This window comes from Protopterus annectens, chromosome 5.part0 (assembly GCF_019279795.1).
Source record: "Protopterus annectens isolate FY-2018-M chromosome 5.part0, PAN1.0, whole genome shotgun sequence".
Taxonomy (NCBI): domain Eukaryota; kingdom Metazoa; phylum Chordata; order Ceratodontiformes; family Protopteridae; genus Protopterus; species Protopterus annectens.
Window position 1 is genome coordinate 1,340,678,746 of NC_056735.1, and position 23,923 is coordinate 1,340,702,668.

Sequence of the window (23,923 nt, forward strand, 5' to 3'; positions counted from 1 at the left end):
TTCCCATCCAGTTGTTCAGGTTCCTCTTAAAGAGGACTAGAGAGGTACTCTGCTTGACATGATGAGGGAGTCTATCCACAGATGGGAGAGTTTTTGGGACACAGATCTATCCCTCCAAGTTCTATTAATGTCAAAGACCAGGTTGAGGCCTTGCTTGTGGGTTGCGAAAGTGGAGTTTGACTTACGAATATGCAGAAACTCCATTAAGGCTGTGTCTGAGGATGGCCTTGTATGCCAGACACAGGTCACCTCTGAGCAGTCTGTATAAGCCTGAGTAGAGGGACAGGGCTTTTAGCCTATCAGTATAGAATAGGTGTTTGAGACCCAGTATTTTCCTGGACAGAAGCCTCTGAGGTCTCTCCAGCTGCTGCATGTGCTTGGCAAGATACATGCCAAAGAGGGCATTGTACTTGATAATGTGTCTGATAAGGGAGAAGTACAGGGATGTTATGACCTCCTTGTTCCTGGATGAAATACTCTTATTTCTGAGGTGGGCCATGTACAAAGCTTTGCGTACAATAGAGGCAATGTGTAAAGATTGTTTATGGCAGGGACTGCCAGACTGGCTTCCTTTGTTTGGAGGAGAGCATCTTGGTTCTATTGGGTATGGAGAGATACATGGATTTGTGTACATGTTCATACAGTGCATTGGTGTATGATTCAGTGGTCTAGCAACTGTTCTCCGTTTGCATGGGTGCTGTGAAGTTAGCCACCTCTGTTTTTAGGAGCCCAAAGTTAGCTTTGGAGAAGTTTTACATGGTGGCTACCTTTGCAGAGGGTGGGAGGTGGAGGGATGTGGGTATCCAAGGTGATTAGTTTGTGGTTGGATCTAACCAGGGAGCAGTTAACTATTGGTGTAGAGCAGTGGTCGTCCATGTCGGTAATGACCAGGTCAAGGATGTTGCTACCTCTAGAGGGGGTAAAAACAGGCTGGTCCAGGACATTGGAATTAATGAATTCCAGGAAACGTTGGGAAAGTGTATTGGTACATGAGTAGTTTTCCCATTTAATAGAGGGGTAGTTGAAGTTGCCCAGTATGAGATTGTTAGGTTGGTCCCTAATATTCTCCAGGGTGCTTAGAAATGTGGAGTGTGAGTCTTGGGACATGGTTGGGGACCTATAGCAGGCTACAACCAGAATCACTGTCTTACCCAATGTTAGCTGCACCTGAGGTATCACTGATGTGTTATGTTGGGCTACCAGTCTGGAGGTGCGCATCCTTTATGAATATGGAAACGCCACTGTCTTTGGAGCTTTGGTCCAAGTTCTGATGCCAAAAGATGTGGAATGAGTTATTGCCTGGTAGTACAGGGGTTCTTTCTGCTGCCTTGAACCAGGTCTCTGTTACAGCCCAAATGTCGATGTTCTCCATTTTAAGGAGTGCTTCGAGCGAGTGCATTTTGAGATTTAGACTTCTAGTGGTGAGCAGCATGACCCTCAGACTGCATTTGTTTGTAGCTGTTGCAGTGGTAATTTGGTCTTTGGAACACCACCTAAAAAAGGCACTATAGGGATGGCAAGAGCCTTGACCAGTATTCGGAAGCCCAGGGGTGACAGATGCAGGCCATCTCTGGCAGAGCATTGAGGTGTGTCAGTCACATTATACCAGGCAGACAGATACTGGAACCCCTTAGAATGACACCAGAAACTTAGCCATTTGTTGAACTCCAGTCATTTTCTGCTTGTACTGTGGCATCGTTCTGGGTGATGGTAGGAGGCTGCTCAGGGCTAGGGTCATACCTGCCTGAGCTACATAATCTGAGAGCTCCTCTATGTCTCTTTTCATGTAGTCCAGGGAGGTACTTCTCAGGTCATTCATACCCACATGTACAATGACAGAGTCATATTTGTACCTGTTGTTGAGGGACCTGAGTGCATGCATTATGTGGTGGATCCTGGCACCTGAGAGGCAGCTCTTACTTTCTCCTTATTCACCCTAATGAGTGGAACATCAGTGTGCCTCACTATCGCATCATCTATGACTAGTGTATTGGGCATGCTGTTTTGCCTTAGGGGCTTTGGTTGACTGGCACACTGTTTAGGAGAGTTATGTATCCATGATTAGTGTTGTATTGTGGTCGTCAAGTGTGTTTCTGCCTTGGAGGTCTCTGTTGTTTGGATAGATTTTTAATGAGAGCCTACGTGAAGATGAATGTGTGGTTTGTGTTTTTATGTGAAGGCAGTGCTGGTGTGTGTTCTGGAGGGCTATGTGTTCCATGTGGTGTGGTGTGGTGTGGTGCAAGTGTTGACCTTCTCCTCATGACCAGCTATTCCGGTCTTGGGTGGAGAGTGCGTGGCTTCCACTTTGGATATATAAGTGATTCTCTCACAGGTCTGAATGTTGGGAGGTAAGAGGAGAGGGTTGTCAGTGTACATAACAACCTCTCTTTTGACCACCACATTGCCAATGTGGTCAAGAAAGTCCTTCTATGTGGCACATCTCATTACTAAGGGTTTTGCGTCCAGGAAGAAGGAGGTGATTGTTTCCCTCTACTCTTCCCTCATTAGACCAGTCATTAAGTACAATGCCACATTTAGCATGTACCTCACTAGACACCAGCAACAACTGGAGATGCTGCAAAAGTAACTCACAAAGAGGATCCTAGGACTTAAATACTTGTCCTATATGGACAGACTCAAAAAACTCCCAACTATTCTCTGTCTCATATTGTCTACTTACAGGCAAATCTCTGCTTGACTTACATAGGCATGTCTAACCCAGCTCTGTTAGAAATGCTACATCTAAAGAAATCCCAATCCTTCCGCACCATATGCTCCAGAGACCTCAACCTCATAACCACAATCAACAGAACATGCTGGAGGGACAGGTTCATAACTCAGAGACTGCCCATGCTCTGGAATAGACTTCCCATACATGTCATGCAGAGCACCTCACTGGCCCTCTTCAAGAGAAATCTTGATGAGTAGATGGGAAATAGAAAATTCACCCTGGGGATCACTCCAGTGGCTCTACTTGACAGAGGCACTGGTAACCAAGGTTGGGTGGCACGATGTCAGGGTAATCCTATGGGCCAAGCTTGTAAACTCTCCAGGGCCATTAGCCTAGCCCAAATTCACCAGGTTAATAGGGGAAAGCACAGAGAAATGGCCTTTATATATATATTTATAGATAGATACAGTTATATAAACAGAGTGAGATAGACATAAAGCACATATTGAGACACACACATGAATACTTGGTAGGAAATATTATTGTATCAGCAACTGGGAAAGTAGACTGGTCAGCACACAATCTGAGACACAGCCGGGGCCCCTTAGAGAAAACCAATCGAATTACAGTAGACTAGTAACCTTTCAGTGCACTTGTAAACCAGGAATGTGCACTGTATGTGTATTGTGAATAGAAATACATGCGTTATGAGATATTCAGAATATATAAACAAGGTATAGATATTCATAAATGCTTGAATTTCAAACCAGTCAGTAAAACAGGTAGAGGCAATTTTATTATAACCACAAGAATGCAAAGAAAGATTATGTGTTACATACATACATATGCACATGCATACAGAAAAAGCGACTATAACCAGTCAAGATATAGGATGACCAAGGGCATGAGACTTTGGTCAAAGCATGACATTTTTAATGTCTTATAAAAAAATGGACCATGGTAGTATGCTAGTAGTGGTAATAAAAAGTATATGAAAAAAAGCATATACTGCATTTGCCTCAGCTGTGAAATGCTAGAGAGTGTAAACTAACTGCGCTTCTGTCAAGCCTTCAACAAAGGTGTACGAGCTCAAAACATTGAAGCACAATAAATGGTAGAAACAAAGTGAAAAAAGAAAACCATGCTGATGCAATCTGAACACTAGAAATAGTCATGGTATGATGTCTAAAGGATAACATGCAGCAAGAGCTAATGAGAAAAAAAAACCTTTACAACAGTGCTTAGATTGCATTTCAAAGATGCCTGTCATTTTTGGGAGATAAACAGGGAATATATGTGATATGTATATATATATATATATATATATATATATATATATATATATATATGTGTATATATAAATATATATATATATATGTGTGTGTGTATATATATATATATATATATATATATATATATATATATATATATATATATATATATATATATATATATATACACTGGATAGTTTTTATTGCAAGCACAACCGGCCAAAGCAAAATTGTGCTGTAAAATGAGGAAAAATGTGTTTGATTATAAAAGTGCAGCTAGATGAATGCAAGCAACACCAACAGCAAGACATGAGTCAAATAATTGCCAGTGCATGAAAAAAGATTTGTAGTAACAAACATGAAACAGAAATACTACTGCCTAGGCCTGAATAATTATTCAACCTAGTTTATCAAAACAAGTACATAGTAAAGTACATAGCAATTTGGTGCTAAAGAGACAGCAGTTCTGAGTGTGACAAGACAGAGGTTATCTTGCCAAGTGAAATGAAGTGATTGCAGCTAATCTAATTGCCACAGATGGGGGAAGGTAAACAGAAAAGGACATACTTGAAATGTAACCTTTTCACACTTCCTCTAAGAAAGCCAACCCTGCTGAGAGTTTGTGTAATCTGACCTGCAGTATGGTAAGAAGGCAGTTTGAAAACCTTGCCTCTGGGTGATCATGTGACTTGCACAGTGCTAAAATGTAAACAAACTGCTCAAGCAAAAAATCTGAGCTAGTGCCCCTTTAAGTAGCTGTCAATCACACTATCTGCGGTTCTGCACCACCTCACACCCTCCAAAGGGTAGAACTGTGTCACCCACACCAGCGCACCTATGTTTACCAAGTTGAGGATTGCACTACATTGGGGAAGGGGACATATACCCTTCCAGTACCATCGTCAATGACAATAAACTAGCAGACTGATTATTTCCCAATGTGATGTTGTGCCTATTCTGTCTTGGTGGAATTACATAGGCTAAAATGGGTTCCCTGCAAAAGTTCATACATTCATGTGTAACAGTATTCTCTGTGCATTGCATCAACACGAAAGCCTTTGTGTTTGTGTGTGTGTTATACACAAGCATGTGGTGTGTACCACCCAGTACACTTACCATTATCCATTGCAGAAGGGATGCTGACATCAGCCACCATGCACTCACCTGTATACACCCCTCAGATCTATCAGGCATGTGGCACATGCAGTAACTGTTATACAGACCTGTGACTTGTGTTCAGCTGTACCCAGGATATGGCACAGTCAAGGTGTTACCACAGTGCCATACCCCTTGTAGGAAACAACAGCAAACCAACATCCTATTGACACAAAGACACCTACAACACAAACTGAATACATTATGGAGACCACAATAACTCAGTGTTAATAACAGATATAATGCATCATGGCTGGACAGCTACACATCCTGACATGTAAGCATTAAACTTTAGTGCTGAAAACATGTTACACAGCATTACATTTGTACACCATAGTACAGTCACCCTGTGCATCAGAACCATATTAGCCTGTCCCTGCATCAATGTTATGGATGACAGGGATGTGGCACAGGTATCATCATATGCACAGGGTGTGTTGTGGGTTTGCCAGAGACCTAGGCTGAGCCATATGTTTGACATCATGTGTGTGTGTTAGGGGGTTTTATTATTAATTGGTCTGTGCAGATGTGGTGTATGTATGTATGGGGTTGTGCTAACTGTGTTGATGATGTGTTTGTATATGCATGCACACAGTTCTGCCATGTGGCTGCCCTATACAGGGGTTTGTGAGACAGCTGCAGACTGTACCTGGCAGGGTGTGCAGTTCACTGTCTCTGGCCACGGATATGAGAACTGTGCCTGTCAGGGGCTCCATGGGCACTACCAGGTACAAGCCAAGATATGGTTTTCTCCCCTGATGATGACATATGTCCGCTGGATCCGTGTCCCTCTTGGGACCAGCCAGGGCCACGTGCACACGGCCTGCTATGTTGTGGTGTGGACAGTGCCCCCCCTGCAGTGCTGGTGCTGGTACTGCCACTACATGATCGCCTCTGACTTATTGCACGTCCACGTTGACCTTCACCTGTTGGTGTTGCTGGCCTACATCCACATGGCCATCACAGTATTCCCACTATATACTCAAGCACAGACATTCCACAGTCGAGGATTCCCACCATCTCACCCAACCGTCTATCCATAACCTCTGCAAAATAACGGTGAGCACTTGCAAGATCCCAGATGTTGTAAATAACAGCAGAATGAGTAGTCCTCTGGAGTCTCAGACCCTGTCTGGTATAATGCTCCATATATGCCTGCGCCTCCATGATGGTCTGAAACATGTGTCTGCTGACACCAGCTGTGGCACTTCTGTCAGAGGCATGATGACCAGCAGCCCTCCTATGAGCACCCCTGTACATCTGCCTGTGTGGTACCTTGCCGGGCATCCGGCTATGGCTGCTGTGTCCAGACACACTTGCCATAGTCACCACACTGTCCTGTCCCATGCCACCACCTGCCAACTGTCCCTCATCCATGGCCACTAGTGATGGGGTATGTAAAGGCAATGTGACTGTGTGTGGGGATGGGGTGGATAACAGCGGGATGTCAAAAGATGGCACAGCTTCAGCCCCTAACAACCCTGCCTGTGCCTCACCACAACTATCATCGTCAGAGTCTGTATGGACACTAACATCAGTTTGCCTGCAGGAGTGACCCTGACCCACCTCACCACCTGTGAGGAGAAAACAAGAATTGCACTTTAAGACCTATACATCATTGCTTAACTGTACACACACACACACACACACACTTACAGGTGTGGTTGCACAAAGATATTACACACAGACCTCTCATTACCTATTTGTCAACATGCATGACATATGGCACTCAACATCATACACTGTAGCTATAGTCAATCCCTGTTACCAACATTATACATCTCTATGATGCATGAGTTGTGTTAGCAGGTGATGCCCCTTCCTCTGGAACACACTGCACCCATGTACACAGTATTGCTGTGCACCTGTTCAGCACCCTGGCATGTACTGTGAACCATATTTCACAGGTGTACATGCCATTGATGAATGAGTATATGTGTGTGTCAGTTATGTTTGCTCTGCTGCTCACAGCCCGTATGTGTTTGTCCGACACATCCCTGGGATGACATGTGGACAGGTGTCAATAGTGAATGCCTGATGTCTGATTTGCAGATCTCATCATCAGCAGTGCATGTATGACCAGTAAAATGCAATTACACTGACAACCTTCAAACCTTACTGTGGCTATGAGGAGTGTACACACCCTTACTGACATGGCACCCTCTTCCCTCATATGCCATGGGGCCACAATACTGCATATGTTAACATTACATGAACCTGATATGTGACATATGACCTGTGCAATCAAATGCAGTATCAAACAAATGTGTTAGTTGTGCAGATGCTGATTGAGATGCATACAATATGTGAGTGCATAAGTATGCACACCCTTGACATGAGGGTTTGTTGCACCAACTGTTAGTTGTACTACAGCAGTCACTATTCCTAGAAGGGGTATACTAGCATGGCCCATCTGCACTTGCCAGTATTTGGTCACTCTGCACTACAAATGTCCCCCAACTCTGCAAGATCGCAAGGACAACTCATATGCACAGCCCTTGGAGGTCACACAGTGCCTTCACTATTGCTGTGGAGTCAGGCGTATGTCTGCCACAATTCATGACCTTGACTGTGTGCAGATACAGCCATTCATAGTGAGCTTTAGATGTATGCTTCAGTTCACTGTTGTGTTTCAGGATGACACTCCTCCCCATCCTCAGCCTTTTTGCAGATGCTTGACAACTATGGGCTACACATCAGTGTAATTTTGCAGTGTCCCAAATTCAGAACATCATGTGTACCAGCCTAGTCCCTGCTAATGAATGGCAAACATACAGGTGTACATTGGCACCAGCAAGGTACAGATGGGGATGGTGGGCCTGAGGTGGAGGGAGGTGTTGCTTATGCAGCACATGTATCTTAATTGATACTGTCTACAGGTTTCAAACTTGGTCTTGGTACACCATTACACATTGCAACACATGCCTTTGGGGGACTTTTGATGTTATGCATATGCTACCTGTAGAGAACCCTGGTTGATGTTTCATGTGGAACAAACGCCCCATCTGATTACCCTAACCCATAGGCCACACTTATGCAGAGTCCAGGTGATGGTCGACACAGGTACTGAACAGCCAGTACTTGCTAGACATTTCTGCAACTCTCTCAGTGTTGTGACGTGTTTCTAGGCAGCCTCCATGACCAGTTTGCAGTATGTGTCTTCATCTGTCTTGGATGGCCATCTGTTTATTTTCTACATTAATATTGTCCCCTACTTCCTCATCACATACATGACTGTCTGCACTGTTTGCCATGGTATATGCAATGGTGAGGTAAGGCTACATGTCCCACTCCTGTGTGCTACCTGTTGGGTATGAGATCCATTCCATGGCTTGTAAGATGTGTGCAAGTCATGGCTGCCTCTGTTGCAGGTGAGTGGGCAAATGTGATGGACATACATCATGGACAGTAGACCATTTCTTGGTGTGACATTGAGGACCTGTACTTGCTGGAAGGTGCATACTCATGAAGAGTGAATGCTGTCAGTACCTCAAAAGCTGCTTCCACAATATGTTATTTGGAGTGTGTGCACATATGCTTCCAGTGTTTGTTAAGGTATGTAGTCCCCATATTTGCTGTCCTAACATAGGATTCCATATTACACATTCATTGCTCATGTTAGGACCACATTACAGGTTGTAAGGGTTGTGGAATGTGATATTGTGATATGCCATTGTGTAGCTCTGTAACAGTTGCCATTGTAATAGTGGTATATACACTATTGCAGCACTGTATAAGGGTGATGTTTCAGACATGTTCCTACCGTAGGCCATTTGTCCCACCATTATGTTCATCTCTGTGCACACATCTTGCAATGACAGGTTGCTAGTTATATTGCAGGACTCTTACATACCCTTCAGATATGCCACTGTGGTGACCACTGTAATGCAGTGCAGTTAACAGCAACAATAAGTGAACATGTACAGCATGCATTATGGGTAGGTGTGTTAAATGTGTGCATGGCAAATACCATGGCCATAACATGGCCGGTGTATTGGCAGACCTGAACAAACAACACCATACTCACCAGCTACAGGCTGCTTCCGCAGAGGTATACCAGGGGGACCTACATAGTTGTGTGAGAGATGTGATGTCAGTAGCCATACCTGTGGCATTGGTACAGGGTGGGAGCAGCATTTCAGTACATCAACAGTACAAACCCACAATACTGCAGATTCTGCACATCTGTTCATTACTACAATGCAGCAACAGACTATATATATTTTATCTCATATATGCATGATTAAACTCTACAGATGCAGATGGATAAGCAACAGTGGTCTACTGATGTGCCCTGTGGCCTTACCTGCACGCTCCTCGTCCATTGTGTGGGTAGCACCCACCTCCTCAATGCTATCCACTGGGTCTTACCTTTGCTGGTGGGCAGGCACCCCGAGGCTGGCGAGGAGCTCCTCAGCATGTGTCAGGGGGTGGCTGGATGGCATGACCACCCACATGGCTAGCTGGTCCCTCCTAACTGTAGCAGCACACTGACGGGCATGGCAGATGAGGTCAGTGCACCGATGTCGGACCTGCTCATAACTCCAGTTATGCAAACCAACATCATTTACTCTGTGGACGAGCTCGTTCCACAGGGCGGTCCAATCCTGCAGATCATGGGCTGTACGGCCAAAGAGGGTGTGGTGGTGCTGTACCAGGTTGTTGATTATGACATCATTTTCTTGGGGGGAATAAAGTGATAAATGCTCTCTAGACATGGTGCCTGAAAGACATAAAGAGGAAAAAAGGTCTGAGGACCTCATACTGCAAGGATATAATAGTTGTTAATTGACATCTCTGTCCCCCACCATATCTGCAACAATAATCTGAACACACAACTTAATGGGTATGTTTACAGCAAACCTACTGTTGGGACATATATTGTATTGTACAACAAATAGTGCAATGTGTTTCTAGTCATGTTCCATGTTGAAACACTATCATTGGTGGCCTGTTGCTAGCAATGTCACCTGCATGTCATTGAAAGGGCCACTATGGTTCCATATATGCATGTGTTCTGTTTGCTATGTGACTTCTTTAAATCTGGTGTTTTGTGTTAATGGGGCTATCTATGAATGCTGTTAGAAGTAATCCTGGATTGTGTGGACTATTACTACCCACATATGTTCTATAACTGTTTCACAGTAGCATGTTTGGGAAGCCTGTTCCCAGCAGAACCACCTCCCTCACCTCATCTGGCCATGTTAACAAGTCACAGCACATCTGGTACCACCCCGGGAACTTAACATCTACTTTTCCTGCACTACCTTCAGGTGGATCCACCTCAGGTGATGGTGTTCGTCCCCCCCTCCCCGGGAGCACAAACAGACAGGATCCTGTCACCTGAAGTCAGGTCCAGGGTCTAGTGCATACGAAGCTCCACAGAGACTTGGGGGATGTGCTACACCACCTTGAGGCCCTTGGTATACAATTACAGGGTTTGCATGCTCCTGCTGCTCAGCCCCCCAGTTCAGGCCTCTTCAGGGCCATGAACGTGCAGTTGTAACTACTCATGGGTGGGGACCATGGTCCCACTGTTTTCATTTGGGGGCTCATGTGCTTTCACTTCTGAAACACCACTCACCATCCAAGGTGTTTACCAACCACATGTCATATACCACCCCTGTATGCTGTCTTCTCTGTCTTCCAACCCAATCTACCTCCCCAAATATACCTACTATCCTTCCCCAACATACCAAACTCACCTTCACAAACAAGGGCAATGTGTTCCCAACATGTATTTCACACCAGACATAACTGTTAATTTCACACCCGTTTACTAGTGTATATATGTGTGTATAGATATGTGTGATGTTTCCTCAAACATATTGTGCAGCATTATCATTCTACAGTAGGGGAAATGTATTTTTATATATATGTATATATATATATATATATATATATATATATATATATATATATATATAAATATAAATGTATATACATACACACATATATATATATATATGTGTGTGTGTGTGTGTGTGTGTGTGTGTGTGTGTGTGTGTGTGTGTGTATCTGTAGCCATACATTTGGATATATATATATATATATATATATATATATATATATATATATATATATATATATATATATATATATATATATATATATATATATATATATATATATATATATATATATATATATATATATATATATATATATATATATATATATATATTTATATATATATATATATATATATATATATATATATATATAAATGTATACACACACACACATATATATATATATATATATATATATATATATATATATATATATATATATATATATATATATATATGTGTGTGTGTGTGTGTGTGTGTGTGTGTGTGTGTGTGTGTGTGTGTTTGTATATCTGTAGACATACATTTGTGTATATACATATATATGTATATATATATATATATATATATATATATATATATATATATATATATATATATAGTCTGTATTAGAACACTGAATATTCAAAATTTCGAGTGTTCTAATATCAACCCATTTTCAGCGAACGCTGAAAATATTGAAGAAACAGAAAACCAAATTTTTTCCTAGGAAAAGAATTCTGTTGTCCGTTTCTGTTGCTTCGGTATTTTCAACTCTGTGGTGGAAAGTTACAGGTCGGGTTCAGGTAAGTCTGCGATTGTGTGGACATGAAGGTTAGGGCGGGTTAGATGAGTTAGGGTTAGGGCGCGGGGTCAGGTAAGTGTGCGATTGTGTGGACATGAGGGTTAGACCAGGGTAGGTGAGTCTGGGTTAAGGGGCGGGTGAGGTGACTGTGCGATACTGATGGACCTTAGGGTTAGGGTTACGGTAAGTGTTTTGTTAGTGGTGTATCTATAGTTTAGTGTAGGGTTAGGTGTAAGAGTTTAGGTGTATGTGTGTGGATTGCTGTTTGTTTGGTGTGCTTGTGTTGTGTGTACGTGTTTTGGAACAGCACATTTTTTCCCTAGGAAAAAATTCACTGTTCTGAATGTTCGATGTTTTAAATTTTCTATTTATAGGCTTTAATATTAGAACACTCAAAATTTTGAATGTTCGATGTTCTAATATAGCCCCATATATATATATATATATTTATATATATATATATATATATATATATATATGTATATATATATATATATATATATATATATATATATATATATATATATATATATATATAAATATATATATATATATATATATATATATATATATATATATATATATATATATGGAGTGCATTCAAACATTCAAACATTAGGTCCACACTCTCTAACTCTCCTTCCTCCACAGCTGTACTGTTCTGCCTTGCTACAAATCAGAAGGGTGTCACATGTGGACACAGCCTAACATTAGGGGGGTATACATAGGACAGATTGCAGTTAAGCCTATTACAAACCTATGATGTTTGTGCATGATACATTTCACATTAACATGACGGTCCTGCAGGTGGTGGTTTCTGAAACTCATGTGTCTATCATAACTTCATTACTTCCACCACCTTTTTTGCCACACTAATATACATGTCTTGAGGTACAGAACACACACTATGATGGCTTACATCTTGTCATTCAGTGCTGATCTGCACAGTTGACAGGCATGGCCTACTGCCCACAGGGCTAGATGCTATGTCCATAGCAGTTGTTCAGCAGGACATCATTACAACAAGTCTTGATGGCACATATAAATCATTCCACATCATCTATCCCATTATTACAGACCAAGTACATTACTACATTCAATTACATGCATATATGTTTCACATACCTGTTGCAGTATTGTCCTCTCTTCTAGGGACACCTTGTTTTATATACATTTGTTTTGGTTTGGTTTGTAGTTTTAATTTCTCTCTCTCTCTCTCTCTCTCTCTCCACTACAGGGATTGAGCTGCTTTGAATAGGTTGCAGCATGGATATTGTAGGTGATGCTCATGATCAGGTGATGGTCTCTGCACCAGTCAGTGTTCACCACTTGCTAATTGCATGCAGCCAGCTGTGTAGTACTTCCAATTACTACTGTCATGGCAACCCACTACTATAAATTACTACATCATGTGGGTGTTGTCCCTTTACCTTTACTGTATGGATGACATCCTTCCTGTGTGTGGGCAGTGGTGTTACAGACAGCAGGTAGGAATACCTCTTACAACAGGACTTGCAGACACAGGCCAACTACATATTTGTATAAGGTTCCAGATCTATGGACAGTGTGAGTATTGTTGTTCATAGGTTCATAGGTAGGTACTAGGCTATCAGCCCAAAGGTCTAAGTAAGCCTAGCCAACAAGGTTCCCTGGCTTTTGCCACCCAAGAAAGTTAATTTCCTGTGCCCCTGTCGAGCAGAGCCACAGAGGTGATCCCCGGGGTGTATTTCCTATTTCCCATCCACTCGTCAAGAATTTTCTTGAAGGGTGCTAATGAGGAACTTTGCTTGACATAGATGGGTAGCTTCTTCCAGAGTATAGGAAGTCTCTGGGACAGAAATCAATCCCTCCAGCATGTCCTGTTTATTGTGGTGACAAGGTTTAGGTCCCTAGAGCATGTAGCTTGGACGGATTGGGATTTCTTTAGGTGTAGCATGTCTAACAGCTCTGGGTTTAACATAGCTTTATATGTTAGACACAGATCTCCTCGGAGTAGGTGATATGCTACAGAGTAAAGCTGGAGTTTTTTGAGATGGTCAGTGTAGGGTATCTGTTTGAGGCCAGTAATCCTTTTTGTGAGGTACTTCTGTGGCCTTTCCAGCTGCTGCAGATGTCTTGTGAGGTACATTCCAAAAGGGGCGTTGTACTCTATAATGGGTCTAATGAGTGCCGAGTAGAGGGGAACAATGACTTCTTTTTTCCTGGATGAGAACCCTTTTGTGATGAGGTGTGCCACATAGAAGGATTTCCTGACTACTGTGGTGATGTGATTCTCAAAGGAGAGACTACTGTCCACCTGGGTCCAAAGGTCTCTTATCACACATTCGGCATTGAGTAGACTGCCGTTTATGTGGTAGTTCATGGGTACAGAGTTTTTACCAAAGGGGATAACAATGCACTTTTTGGCATTGAGCTTGAGGCCATGCCTCTGACACCAGGTATCTGTCTCAGTGAGGCCCTTCTGTAGGATGTCCACATCATTTGGGGACTCAACTATGGCTCCTAGTTTGCAATCATCTGTGAACCTCATTAGCCAGAGTCCTTCTGTGTTAGCCTGTACATCAGAGAAGTAGATACCAAACAGGAGAGGTTCCAGGACTGAACCCTGTGGTACTCCACTTGTCACTGGTTTGAAGTCAGATTTGGAGTCTGCAACTTTTACAGTGTGGGTTCTGTCAGTGAGCCAGTTGGCAACCCATCTTGTGATGTAGGGATTTATACCTAGTTTAGTGAGTTTAGCTATAATTCCAGAATGGGGGATGGTGTCAAAAGCCTTGGCGAGGTCAAGATAGGCTGTGTGAACCACCTTACCCTCATCTACAGTTTTGGTGACTGCCTCAAAGAAGTCAATCAGGTTCAGAAGGCATGATCTGCCTTTCACAAACCTGAACTGGGTGGGGTCCAGAGTTTGGAGGTTACCAATGTCTTTGTTTATGAGTTCCATGATGATACATTCCATGGCCTTGCAGACCAGGCTCATCAGGCTAATAGGGCAATAGTTTCCAAGATCAGTGGTGGCTCCCCCTTTTTGGAGTGGGATAACTCTTTCTGTACACCATTCAGTGGGCACAAAGCCTGACATGAGACTATGATTGAACATGGTGCTTAGGTGGGGAGCCAGTTCTGAAGTTCATGTAAAATGCAGCCTGGGATGTTCTCCGGTCCCCTCGATGCTGTGTTCTTGGTTTTAGAGAGTGCAGCTTTTACCTGCATAGATGTGATTACAGGGACTCTGCATTCTTCCTGTATAGATATGGGCTCTTTAGTGGGTGAGAGGGGCTAAAGTTAGCACTGAACATATCTGCCAGGATGTTGGCAATGTCAGTTGGTTCTGAAATTATCATGCCGTTGTGCTGTAACTCAGAGCGGATCTGGGTGTTGCCATTGAGATTCTTGACATAGCTATATAATGCTTTGTGCTTGCCCTTAGAATCAGTGTTGATTTTTTTTTCATAGCTAGCTTTGGAGGATCTTATAAGGGATCTCAGCTTCTTACTGAGGCTGACCAGGGAGCTCCTCCACTCATAGGATTTTACTCTTTTTTGCAACAGTTTCTTCTTTCTGTTGTAGAGTTTGCTTATGGCAGGGGACCACCAGCTTGGCTTCCTTTTTTTGGGGGATAGTGTATTGGTTCTGTTTGGGATAGCACCATCCATGCACTCATGTAAGTGCTTATGGAGTGCATTTGTGTAGGATTCAGCAGCCGTAAATGTATTGTCCATCTGCATGGGTGTCATGAAGTTTGCCACTTCTGTCTTAAGAAGCATAAAGTTGGCTTTGGAGAAATTCTTTACCATGGTTTTCTTAATGGTGGGTGGGGGCGGGATGCGGATATCTAGGATGATTAGCTTATGGTCAGATCTGACCAACGAGGAGTTGACTTCAGGTGTGGAACACCGGTCACTCATGTTGGTAATGACTAGGTCTAGGATATTGTTACTCCTGGTATGGGTTTGGATAAGTTGATCCAGGGCATTGGAATTTATGAATTCCAGAAAGCGTTGAGTGAAGGATTTGGTACATGAGTAGTTTTTCCAGTTAATGGTGGGGTAGTTGAAATCACCCATTATTAGGGTGTTTGGTTAAACTCTAATATTTTCCAGTATATCAGAAAAAGAGGAGTGAGAATCCTGGGGCATGGTGGGGGATCTGTAGCAATCTACAACTTAGATTGCAGTTTTGCCCAGAGTTAGTTGCTCTTGGATAACCTTGGATGCATTATACTGAGCAACTAGCCTAGAGGTGTAGATACCCTTAATGAATATGGGCACACCTCCACCATTGGTGTTCTGGTCCAGGTTAGATGGCCGAAAAGTGTGGTATGAGTTGTAGCCTGGTAATGCATGGGTGCTTTCTAGGTCCTTGACCCAGGTCTCAGTCACTGCACAGATATCGATGTTCTCCATTTTAAGGAGTGCCTTGAGTGAGTGCATTTTGAGATTTAGACTTCCAGCATTGAATAGCATTACCCTCAGTTTTTGCTTGCCTGTTCCTATTACCATGGTGAATTTGTCATTTGAACCTTACCTAAAGAAGGCGCTATAGGGATGGCAAGACCCCTAGCCAGTATCCGGAATCCCAGGAGAGACAGGAGCAAGCCATCTCTGGCAAAGCATCATGGTCTGTCAACCATGTTGCCCCAGGCAGACAGATACTGGATCCCCTTAGAATGATACTGGAAGCTTAGCCAATTTTTGTAGTCAATCATTTTGTCTTTATACTGCAGTATCATTCTGGGCGATGGCAGGATGCTAGTCAGGGCTTGGGTCATACCTGCCTGGGCTACAAGATCAGAGAGCTCTTCCATGTCTCTTTTCATGTAGTCCATGGAGGTGCATCACAGGTCATTCACACCAAAACGGACAATGACAGAGTCATATTTGTACTTGTTGTGGAGTTACCTGAATGCATGGGTTATGTGGCAGAGCCTGGCACCCAACAGGCAGCTGACAGTAACCTTCTCCTTGTTTAACCTGGTGAGTGGGACATCAGTGTGCCTGACTATAGAGTCACCTATGAGTAGTGTGTTGGGTACATAGTTTTGCCTTATTAGCTGTGGTTTATTGGCATACTGAGTCTGTGGGCTATGTGTCATTTGGATTGTGTTGGGGGAGTGGAGGTTGCTTGCTTTTCTGCTTTGGAGGTCTCTGTTGCTTGAGCAGATTATTATTGAGAGCCTCTGTGAATGTTTTTGTGTTTCTATGTGTGGATTTTGGTGGTGTAGGTTTAGTGGGACTATGTGATGGTGTTGTGTGGTGTTATATGCATTGAATACTGCTAGGTTTACAGGGTTTGTATGTACATACTAGATTTGCATGGAATGCAGTCTGTCTGCATAGCTGTCAACTCTGGGTCTTTCCACATGATGGCCAGAGGACTGGCTGTTATGTTTTTGTCTGTTCACCACACAGGTCTTGTCTCTGATATATCAGTGGCATTCTCATTTTGAGTGCTATCAGTACATGGCTACATCCATTTGTGTTTCTGACTTCATATTGCTGAGTAAGAGTATGTTGGAACCCATCCTGTAACACCAGCAACTCTCACAGTGTATAACAGAAAATTGCAAATATGACCCTGTGTTCCAGCCTCTGTCCTCCACCTATATACCAGGCTTTGTCCATATGTCATGCAGTAAGAGGTTGCTAAGTAGTGCCTATCATTATTTAGTGCTGGCATTCCTATCTGGAATTTCAGAACCAACTATCATTCTAGTGATGCTGTGGACTCCCACATAAAATGTGGGGTAGCGTCCATATATATGAGGGCTACAGCTGGACAAAACGTGTGTGACCTTGTACAGTCCAGAGGTCAGTGTATGTGAGACTGTTATATGCCCTTGTAAGTCATTTTATGAGAAATGGGTATGCACTGTTTTTAACCTAGACTGTTACATGTGAGGGATATCAGTAGTAAGACACATGAAGGTATATGGCTGTACATTTTCATGCATTTCACCATGGGAACAGTGGTGGGCTAGTGCTTACTGTCTTACAGACAGTTCTGTTTGTCAGTGTGATAGTGATGTTTTAAGTTAAGCATTGTTACGTAACAGATACATTTGCATTGTGACAACTTAATTCTATTCCCCCTAGGGGTTGAGTACAGAGTGTAATTGGAGGCTGCTGAACTACATCTCTAATTAATTAGTGTTGACTGATTCTTATCTTCCAGGCAAGTTTTTTTTTTTACTGTTGTACTACTTGAAGGCCTTGGCTTGAACAGCAACATATGTTATGCTTTCAGATTACCGTATCAAATGTTTTGTTTGAGAGTTGCATTACTCAGTTATTATGTATTTCAAACACCTAAATGCTATCTGAAATGGCATATACAACTGAAATAGTACAGAAATAAACATTTCTATGTATGCAAACTTGTGTGTGGTGTCATATCCTTTGACTTGTCTATGGGTATATCTTTCATGCAATAATTGTCTTTAAAATGTGGCAACAGTAGGAATACTGCCTGTTTGATATGCTGTGCACCCTCTACATATCTATAAGTAGTAATATATGTATATGTGTATGTATGTGTATACACACACATACATATATATATATATATATATATATATATATATATATATATATATATATATATATATATATATATATATATATATATATATATAGTGTACGTATGTATCATTGGAATATTTACTGGTTCCACATTGTATATTCCCTATGGTACAAAGAATGCTCTGCATTATATGTTATTGATATTAGCCTGACATCGTACAGCTGAGATGGATTACTGTTAACGTGTTGTTGCTATGTTGTGTAGGGTCCAGGGTATGAGACTTGCAAGTGTTGGTTATTGTATTGCAAGGCAGATCTGTTCAACTGTGGAGTAGGGGATGATATCAGTAATTATAAGAGGTAATTAGTTTGGGCCCCTTCCTCCCTATTAACAGTGCCTTTGGTCATATATTTATTTTTTCTGTTTTTTTATGTATGTATGTATATGTGTATATATATATATATATATATATATATATATATATATATATATATATATATATATATATATATGTGTATATATATATATATATATATATATATATATATATATATATATATATATATATATATATATATATATATATATATATATATATATATATATATATATATATATATATATATATATATATATATATATATATATATATATATATATATATATATATATATATATATATATATATATATATATATATATATATATATATATATATATATACATATATATATATATATATATATATATATATATATATATATATATATATATATATATATATATATATATATATACACACATATATATATATATATATATATATATATATATATATATATATATATATATATATATATATATATATATATATATATATATTATACATATATATATATATATATATATATATATATATATATATATATATATACATATATATATATATATATATATATATATATATATATATATATATACATATATACATATATATATATATATATATATATATATATATATATATATATATATATATATATATATATATATATATATATATATATATATATATATATATATATACATATATATACATATATATATATATATATATATATATATATATATATATATATATATATATATATATATATATATATATATATGTCCCGGGATTCATGAACCTTGCGCCAGGCACACGCATAGCGTGGGTGTTACAACGCCAAATATGGCGCCGGCGATTCAGGTACGATCCAATCCACGTGCACTACCGGCGTGCGCGGATCTGCCGCCTCCGGCGTTCGTATGCTAAACACCCGATGTGCGATATTGCACCATGCAGATGTAGCCATATAGCAGTCCACGAAGTGGCGCGAGCATAAGGCCACGGCAATGTAAACCAAAAAAAACGGTTTACATTTTCCCAAACATAACATAGGAGTAACAGAAGGCTGTCAGCGTCAGGTATCACACTGTTGCCATATGCCAATGGCGAAAGACACAGAGAATGTCAAAAGAAAACATGCACAACATGTAAATAATAACATAAATGGTATGTCCACAGAAACTCACAGCAGAACCCCAGGACATGTCTGCGGAAGGTGCAAAACAATGAAATAATATGACAATGTTATAAAACAGCAGCGTAATACACATCAGCTTCACAGCCACAATACACCATGGTATGCATGGAAAGCCACAACCACGGTGCAAGAGTTGCCAAGGACTCGCGGCAGTGTTCGGCGTGGTAACTATGAATTAGTAGTCAATGCCATGCAAATCACCCAGATAATACTGAATCGCAAAACCCCGCCCGGTAAGGCTGTACCAAACGGCACAGCGGTAATACACCGAGGAGTGGCTCAGAGGGAATACATGTCACCTGCAGAGGGGTGTGCCACTATAGGAGATAGCACATTGGAGCTCAGCAAACCTGGGCTGTACATTGCACATCACAGCTGCAGGACCGGTGTGTGGGGAAATAGTTGAGCTGAGAGCACACAATGCGGGCAAAGGTGCATGTGCACGAGGATGACTACGTTCCCTTAACCCAGTCATGTGACGCTCGCCCCGCAAATAACATCGGAAACAGGAAGGTGATATTGAGAATATGAGGAAATGCGGAAGCAGTGTAATTGTAGTAGTAATGAGCAATCAACACTAATAGACCCACGAAGGCCAGTCGGCGGCAGCTGACAACTCTGCATGCAGAAACCTGCAAAACGGGATAGGGGAGGCATATGAATGCAAAGAAAGTAGGGGAGGTAGCAGATTGCAAAGAGTGAAGACCTGACACAGCAGAGCCAAGCAGACAGGCAGCATAATGGCGGCGGCACACAAAACGCGATATGCCATGTCCCAGAAACTACACATGACAGGGCTCTGCAGGATGCATGCCAGGAAATAGTAGGTGCAACGTGCAGAAACAGTAAGGGAAGGTCGAAAGGTAATCCATTGCAGGCAAGAGTAATGCAACACCAAAGGCAACAGCATTGCAGTGCCAACGGTAAAACATGGAAGATAATCCCCAGATACAGCCGCACAGACACACCCTATGACATCACCAGGTGTACAGCACAACAGTATAAAGTGTGAATGCACACAACACACAGCCGTGTATTCCCAAACGCCACACCATAGGTGTAAACACACAGGGAACTTTTAAAATGTACATGTTGGGTGCTGCCGTGGCCGTGATCCATCAGCATATGTTAGAGACAGACGGTGTTGTGGAGGAGGGTGCCGACAACTACCGTAGGCCTCAGAGGAGAAGGAGAGTGTTCAGACCAAGGGTAACCTACCAGGGGCTACAAGACCTGGAGATAGTAGAGCGTTACAGGGTGGATAGGGACACGTTACAGCAAATAGTGGAGCTGTGCCGGCCATGCCTGAGAACAAGAAACAACAGAGGGGAGCCCATCCCAGTGGACACAAAGGTATGTGTAAGCTTGCGAATACTGGCCACAGGTACCTTTCAAAGGCCAACTGGGGATATAATGGGCATCTCACAGGCATCAGCATCCAGGGTACTACACCAGTTTCTGGATGCCATGTTACCACATGCCAATGAGCATATATACTTCCCCAGATCTCTGCAGGAGTTGGCTAGCAATATGTGCCACTTCCACCATGTGGCACAATACCCGGAGGTACTGGGTGCGATAGACTGTACGCACATACAAATCAAGTCACCACCTGGGGAGCAGGGTAGACGCTACATAAACCGCAAGGGATTCCCCTCCATCAGTTGCCAGGTCATGTGCAATGCGCAGGGCATTATCATGGATGTGTGTGCTGGCAGCCCTGGAAGCTACCACGACTCCCATATCTGGCATGCCTCACAGCTGTACCAGGTATTCGCCAGGGGGGACATTCCACAAGGCCACCTTGTGGGGGATGCTGGCTATGCACTGGAGCCGTGGATGATGACTCCCATCAGAAATGCACACACACACATGCAAGAACGCCATAATGAGGCACACGCACAAACCAGAATAATCATATAGCGTGTGTTTGGGATGCTGAAATCACGGTTCCGGTGCTTGGATACATCCGGTGGAGCCCTGCAGTACTCTCCAGGCACATGTGCCCACATATTCATAGTATGTGCCATGCTACATAATATGATCCTGCGGAAGCAGCTGCTGCAGGGACATAATGGTGAAGGGCCACAAAGCCCACCACAACTGCCAAGGCCAGTCCAAGCACAGAGGGTTCAGGACCATGAACACACTGTGCCAGCCCCAGTTGGCAGATGGAGGTGTACCCAATATGCCTATGCCCTGGCAAAGAGGGAACGTATAGCACATACTCTGACAGCGTAGGCCCCATGGACTAACACCTCCCTACCTGCACACACAGTGAAATGGACAGCACACAAACATGACCACCCGTAAAGTGTACCGTATGGGTGGCCCCATGTGTGACTCCAACATAGGCAGCACCCAAACACTGTACACCCAACAGCCAGTGGAGTATGGAACGCCAACACCTGAACCGTACACGGGTCCTACAGCAGACGGCGTTGCTGTATGCTACCACGTTCACCGCAAGGCGTATACATATAAACATGTATGTATGTGCATATACATATATGTAGATAGATATAATTACATATATAGAAATATATGTACACATATACATATAAGTACTACAGGTAAGACAGGGAATCAGAGGGATGTAAGGTGACAGAGATGTAACACGCGATATCTGTACATAGTATACATAGTGAAACGACAACCTGAGCATCCGGGAGGTTTAACAGAAGAGGATACCGCCAACCATGGAAAGGGTAACATACCGAAATGCATAACCACGAGTCGGAATGATCGCCAGGCCACAGTACAGTAACAGTACATGCGGGTAATACTATGATGATATGAGGGGAGGTAGACACCGCCGCCGGTGATGCGCCCACGCAGGTACTGTGTGCAACCGTCCCGTGACTGCCGTGGTATGTGTATGTGTGCGGTGAGGGTGCCGTGTGTGTCGCTGTGTGAGTGTAATGTGTGTGTCTGTAATATGTGTATGTTGGTGCCATGTTAGAGGCAGAGTGGAATAATATGTGTAGACATACAGTACATTAGCCACAGGCATATGTACACCAGTAGTCCCAAAGTAGTAGTGAGAGCCCCACCCTGGCTAGGCGTGTGGCGATGTATAACGATGCAAAGTGACAATGTCCCAGAATGTAGCACAGGAATATACCCCACAGGAAATGGAAAGGACGTATGTACTAATCATGACTGTATGTATGACACCGATATGCTAATTGTAAAACGATACGTCGGCAAAGTCACACAGCAATAGGTATGTACCACGGAAATACGTATGTGCTACCTCGGTACTGACCGTGGCCACGTATCGGCCCGTAAACACCGCTGTGTGTTCTACAAGTGTCAAACAAGCAATCCCCACCTGAATAGGTGGCAACCACTGGCAAACAGGCCATCCCAAGTACAGGACCACAATGACTGTAAATATCTGGGACAGAATGACAAGGGATAGTCGTCACGTACAAACAACCGCTGATATACCACAGATGTGATGGAGGAATACATGCATGAAGCACACACGCAGGCGATACCAACACCACATGACAACAACACAACCTACACTCCCAGACCAACAGACAATTAACTGTCAACTCCCCAGGCAGGGATGGAGCACACAGACAACCATACCGTGTATGTAGAGATGCAAGGCCCACAACCCGTATCCGTCACCTACAACCTCCGATATCCCCCATCGTACATATTAAAGGGATACAAGCCGTAATAGCAGCACAAACATACAGGCAGTCAATGACATCTGCATAACCGCAACATCTCGCGTGGGAAACACAATCAACAGCGGATGCATACTTGCATGCGTTGTTTAACGGAATACAACAGCTATGTTACACATCCGAATGCAAAACGCCATCAACAGACGCCGTCAGGACAGGGACACCCACATGTCGAACCTAATACCATACCCAACACACACAATCCACGGCTAACACCACTGCGAAATGTACCTGTCGCCACACATAGCGGCTGCAGTTACACATAACATAACACAATACAGACCATCTCCACGAAGGTAGGGCAAATAGCCAACGCCCAGGTGAGGAATCCAACCATACCCCAGTTACGATGCGTAATGCCCGAATGGAGTAGAAGCA